General features: G+C 26.4%; 1 protein-coding gene across 2 annotated transcripts in view; it reads right to left on the bottom strand.

Annotated features, from left to right (window-relative positions):
* LOC119608457 (innexin inx1) overlaps nucleotides 1-6275 on the bottom strand; it is a 133495-nt gene that overhangs the window by 13077 nt on the left and 114143 nt on the right. Inside the window, exon 1 of one of the 2 annotated variants that reach the window (XM_037962888.1) lies at nucleotides 4616-5141. The exons of the other annotated variant lie outside the window; for it this stretch is intronic. The gene's annotated coding sequence lies outside the window, so the exon portion shown is untranslated. Of the gene's footprint in view, nucleotides 1-4615; nucleotides 5142-6275 lie in introns of those variants that run through there. 2 annotated transcript variants of the gene reach the window in all.

Here is a 6275-nt window from a genome sequence, read left to right as displayed (position 1 = left end):
AGGGAACTTACAAATATCTTAATATCGATAACTACTAGACCACTTGGAATTATTCTTTAACTTAATTGTAAAGGAAGAGTTATGGAGTTCAAAAACACAACACATCAGAGTTGTCAGACGACTTTTTTAAAGGGCAAATTACAATTATTGACTACCCTATATCTCAGTAAAGTCTGCACAAAGCGTTTTGGGTTAAAAAATAGCTCTCCAAATTTGCCAAGCTAAATGTTTTGAGCGTAAAGAACGGCGAACTTGTAACTCTTAAAAAAGTTATATCTAGCTAAGCCAAAGAGAAGGAAATATTTAAGTTCTTGATGTTGACACAGATATATCGGTAGTAATATAGAGGTGTTTAATTATTTGGTTTTTAATAGTATAGTTTTGCTATATACGTCAACATATCATTTCCAATGCTAATATCTTACATTATTTAACACTTATCTAATGCCTTTAAATTTGAATAACTTAAATACAATAACTAAAGATTGTCGAGTTTTTCATTAAATATTTGGTTGGATATTGTTGTTAAATATCTAAATAAATATTTGCACATATGTCAAACATATTTATTTTACTTATTCGTGGCTTAAGTGTTTGCTTTTTAAGCTTTAAACGCTTAAAAACAATTGTTTAATTTTTAAGAATAGATTGACGACTTTTACAACTAATTTAAAACCGGTTAATGACTTGAAAAACAATTTTTTAATCTCTTTTTTGGTTTTGTACTTAATAAAAAAATTATTGATTTAAAACAAAATTGTGTCAAGTATTGAAAACGAAATGACATTTTGACATTGAAAACTATTATTGTAATGATGTTGGCAAAAAAAAACATTATTATATTTTGTCATTATCTGAAAATTATTGTTAACAAATAAAGCTCTTTTTTGAGACAACAACTTATAATTGTTTCTGAGCTTGCTTTTAAACTGAACAGATTTTTTTAAGTAAATTTGCTTTTATGTTTTCTTTTGAATGTATACAATAAATAAAGTTATTATTTGCTGACTAACAAAAAGATTTAAAACAAATAGCTACATACTCAAATTACCATATTTAGAGAAATGTTATAAGTACAACTTTCTTAAAAATTTCAAAATATTTAAGAATATTTCAAATATGTAGGTATATAAAATTTGTTTATCTTTACTGCAGTTGTTAATTTATTCACATTAAATTTACCAACCACCTGGCCGTTTGACCAACATATTGAGTTTTATGCATTTTCAAAACTACGTCACGCACTTAGGAACGTTTGGCAATAAAACGGAAATTTGTTGCACATACACTCTTTATAAAGGTTATTTTATTTTGAAAACAAAAGACCACAATAATTCACCATTCGAAAACAGATGGTTTTGTAGTAATGTACAAAAAATAACAGAGAAAAGCGGTAATTTTAAAATTTCAAACCTTAACTATAGAAAGGAAATAATTGTTTTGAAAAAAAAAACAATGAAAATGGTAGACAATAAGGTAATTTTATCACGAATATTGTTGTTGGTGTATTGAAATACAAAAGAATGAACAAAATGAAATAGTAATTATGCTAACAAAGTACAAAAATATTATTATAAATAATAACAAAGTAGTTAGGAAGTTATTCTAACTAAAGTACATTTAATGAATATAGTTAATAATTTAATTGTTTAATTAAGGGGAACTAGTTTAAAAATAAATCGGTAAGGTTATCATAGAGTTCATTTTTTTATAAAAAACCGGTATTTGGACCAATTAAGTCAAATGTCAACAAAAGTAATTTAAATTCCATTTTATCGGTAACAAGCGATAATCGCCTAAGTCAGCTTAAGTGTAACTCTAATTTCTCTAACTAAATTTCGATTTTCGAATTCAACTTCCCATTTTTAGGCGATTGCATTCGATATCAGGACGTTTGGCAATTTCGATATCAAAATTCGAGGTAGTTCGGCACAGTTCTTTTAAAATCGATTCATATTCATTTATTTGTGTGGATATATATATATATATATATATATATATTTAATGCTACTTTTTTTAAGTTATTTTCTAAATATGAGTAAAAATAAGGAGCATTCAATTGTTTTTACAATAAAATTTTTCTTGCTTAAATGAATCATTTTAATTCCCACATTTAAACAAATGATTCACAATATATTTTAAACTAGTTTAATTTTATGAAGAAATATTAAAATCTAACTGAATTTTATATAGGAATTAAATTTAAATTCACCGAATTGATAGCTGAAGGCAATTAAACGTGATTTAAAACTCATTGTAAAAGAAATTATGTTCGGCCATATAGTATTCAATATTCTAATATGATACATATATAATATTTATTGACCTATTCCCATAGAATTCGAATTTTATTACAGTGGCGAAATTATTATGTAGTTATTTCATACATTACTTGGTAATAAGTGGTCATTATTAATAATTTTAAATCATTTTTTTGAATTGGATTTGTAGCCAATTGTCTAGAAAGTATTAGTTGGAGGTTCTAACCCTAGTCGATATTAGATGTTTTTTAAAAAAATATTGATTTTTACATTTGTGTAAAAACTATTCCAAAAAGCATATAAACACAGACAATAACCGCAAAAGTGGTTATAAATCCGGAAAAGTCTGGTGATCACATTTGTAACCATTTATTTGGTAATCATCGAACAAACATAAGTAGTTATTCCCCCAAAAACTAAGTACTTACACTTTGCTCCAATATTACTTGCCTACTTACCGGGTAACTAAAGATTTTGCTGAGAGATTTATGCTTGTTAGACTCATAAGGGATATCCCGATATGATCTGATATAGATTGAAATAAAAGCATCGTTAGAGATTTTATCTTAACATTAACATCTTTAAGCTTTTACTAAGAACAAACATTTTTGAAAAATTCTTATAACGACTTGGATCAACATTAGATTAATTCTCATTTAGGTTCATAAACAACTTATTTACGACCAATATTTATAAGTTAATTATTATGAACGTTAAAATGATTTTACTTTTTAAACTACTTGAAATGCATTTCCGAAGGACCGATTTTAAAATCTCTATAAAATTGATTTAGCATTTGACAGCGAACAAAATTAACTATTGTGAATAAACAATTCACGTAACATTCAGTATAGTCCGTGTGGAAAAAGGAGAGAGAACAATAAAGGAGTAACAGCCACCTTCTTCGATATACAAAGGGAATATGACAATATCACCTTGATGTCAGTTCTAATTGTAGTTTAGGGATTATTGAAATAAATCTTTAACTGATTCTGGGCACTATACTACTTTAAAAATCAACTATTGCGAATATACAATTCACGTAACATTCACAATAGTCCGGGTAAAGAAATAAAGTTAAAGATTGATAGATCGCTCGCTATTTATTCGCGATAGAGGAGAATGTAAGATTTTCACCTTGGTATTAGTCACATTTGTAGTTTAGTAAAAAAAACATGTGATAATGAACCTTCAACTTTAGCAACAAATTTTTATATTGCATCATTCTTGAACTATACCACGTATAAACAGAGTTACCAAGCAGTGTATTCAAAGGGTTGAAGTGTTGACAAAAAAGAATTGAAATATTACAAGGGAAAAGCAGATAAATATTTATCTGTTAATCAAATCACAAAGAAAAGTTCGGGTAATATGAAATGAATTGCCGGAATAAAATAAATTATTAATGAATATGAAAATACCGGTGCAGTGTATGTTTTTCAAAAATATATATATATATGTGGAACATCATTATAATGAAGAGCATAAGATTAAAATTGTATATACAATCTCTAGAACGTTACAATATCTTGATTCCCCCAAAGTTATGCTCTTACTTATAAGTTTCCATTATAATTAAAAGTTTCGATATCGATGAAAATCTCAATAATTAAATAGAGATTTCGATCGATATCGTATTTTGAATGTTTTCCTAACAACTTTCTAATTTACCAAGAAACTATATATTTATATACTATGTGTGAGTTAGACGTGCTTACAAAAGCTGGCAGTAAGCTTTGATTTATGGTCGTTAACATTTTCTAAGAATGACTTAAAAATATCTTTATCTATTGAAATAATTTGGAACTACTAATTGCGCAATTTTCGATTATATTGGATGGGTTTGTTATGGAATTTTGTCTGAACTTGTGGTTAAATTTTTAAAATTAGTTTAAATTATTTTATGTTGGGAAATGAAAAAAAGTAATAAACTACGTTGTTCAAATGTTGTATATTGTTGTTGTACAGATTTGAGATAAGAATTTCAAAAAATTCAAAATTCTCAAATACATATGTAATTGTTATTTATTTGTGAATAGTTAGTTGTTATTTTAAAACTACTGTGTGTGAATGAAATATGAAATAATCATTGATGAAAACTATGTTGAATTGTAATGAATACTTTCCGGTAATTGTATTGAATAAAATTAAAAAAACAACATTTAAATCTAAATGAAATTAGTGAGTAATATCAAAGAATTTTCAATGTGATCTGTATAATAACAATTAATATTAATTATTTAATATTGCAAAAACAACAAAAAAAAAAAAACGCTATAACTAAATTTAATTGTGTTTAAATTGCTTTAAAACAAAAAAATGTAATAAAATATTTAATAAAAATATGTACTTACAAAATCATTTGTTATGAAGTTTTGTTTATGTTCGAAGACAACACAGCAGCATTCAAAACAAAATATTGTATTTGTCAAGATAAAAATATTTCGAAAATACAACACGTTGGATAATGCATACAAATTTTTGTGATGATTATTATGATTTGTTTTTGTTTTTTTCTTTTAATCCAAACACTTTACTATTGCAACGTGGGTGTTTTTTTTTTTCTAGACTATAAAGATGTAAATTTCTTTTCGTATTGTAATATTTTGTTTGATTATTATTTTCTTCTTTTGAATTGAATTTTTTTCTGGGTTTAATTGTTACAAAAACGAGTTTCTAATTCCAATTGTGATTTAAATTTGTTCGTTATACGATTTTATTGTAATTTCTCTAAGATTTCTAGTGAAAATTTGACGAAAAACTAAACAAATTTTGAAAGAAAATAATTTTTATTTGTAAGAAAACAAAATCTACGCGCGTCGTCAGATATTTTAAGCTGAGTACTGTGAACACACAAATACTACACTAATATGCTCGTACAGTGGCTGATGTTGAAGAAGCTCGAAAAAAACATTTCGAACACAAAAACATACAAACGAATAAATACAACAACTACAGCACATACAACAGGCAACACAACAACAACAACAACATCGGCAGCAGCAGCAATAAATGTTAAACAGTAAATACACAAAGTAACTGAAACTCGTGTATAAAACGTACTTACAGATACACCACCAACAACAATGGCAACAAAAACAACAGCACACATGTATGGAATAAAATAGATGACGATGATGAGGGTACTCGAAGTATTCGGAATCGAGAAATAAACAAAAATATGGTTTTGAAAATACTACACACGAATACGTACGAAAAAATACGAAAAATTCTATGGACTCTTTCCTCAATATTGTAAATGCAAAAGGGAGAATTATAAATCAAAAAGAGACATAAACAAAACTGAGAGCTACGAAAATCAAGACAGAGAGAGAGAGAATGGGATCTCAAGCCTGAAGTTTGTTTTCAATATAAAGTTAATAATATTTGAATAAATACTCAAAATTCAAATTCAGACACACAGATACTAAACACATACAGACGCAACTACGAGTGTTTACACGAACAACATTTTTTTTTTTTTTTTTTTTTTTTATTGAATTCATTAGTAATCAAAAAAAACATTAATAGAATAATGTGAATTATAAACAAGAGTTTAAATATTAGACAGTAAACTCTCAGTTATCAATATAAGCAGCTGCAAAATTAGAATGGTGTTGCAAACCTTAATCAATGAACACATGGCATTTTTAAAAAAATAACATTCCGAAACCCAAACTGTAATAATCCTATTCTCCCTTAGCTATCTAATACTCTCTTCCAATTACTCTCTTTTTAAATCCAAATCCATCAAATTCAAAACCCTTGTTTGTTTTTTTAAACTTTATATTAAAAGCCGGTTGTCAAAAAAAACTTTCATTTGATATTATGAAGATAATAAAAAAACGTATTTTTCAAATACCACAAAAACCTCAAAATTTTGAAAAGAAATACTAGACAACAATAAAATATACATGTCAGTTTAAATCTTCTCATATGTATATATAAAATGCCCTTAAGGTGAACATATTTACATACCTAAAGTTTTAAATTACCGAAAAAAATGTTTGTTAG

The sequence above is a fragment of the Lucilia sericata genome, unplaced genomic scaffold (assembly GCF_015586225.1).
Source record: "Lucilia sericata isolate MDLA Ls3-8-SP2 unplaced genomic scaffold, ASM1558622v1 Contig000838F_arrow, whole genome shotgun sequence".
Taxonomy (NCBI): domain Eukaryota; kingdom Metazoa; phylum Arthropoda; class Insecta; order Diptera; family Calliphoridae; genus Lucilia; species Lucilia sericata.
The sequence above is the reverse complement of the archived record's forward strand: the minus strand, read 5'-3'. Positions and strand labels throughout refer to the sequence as shown.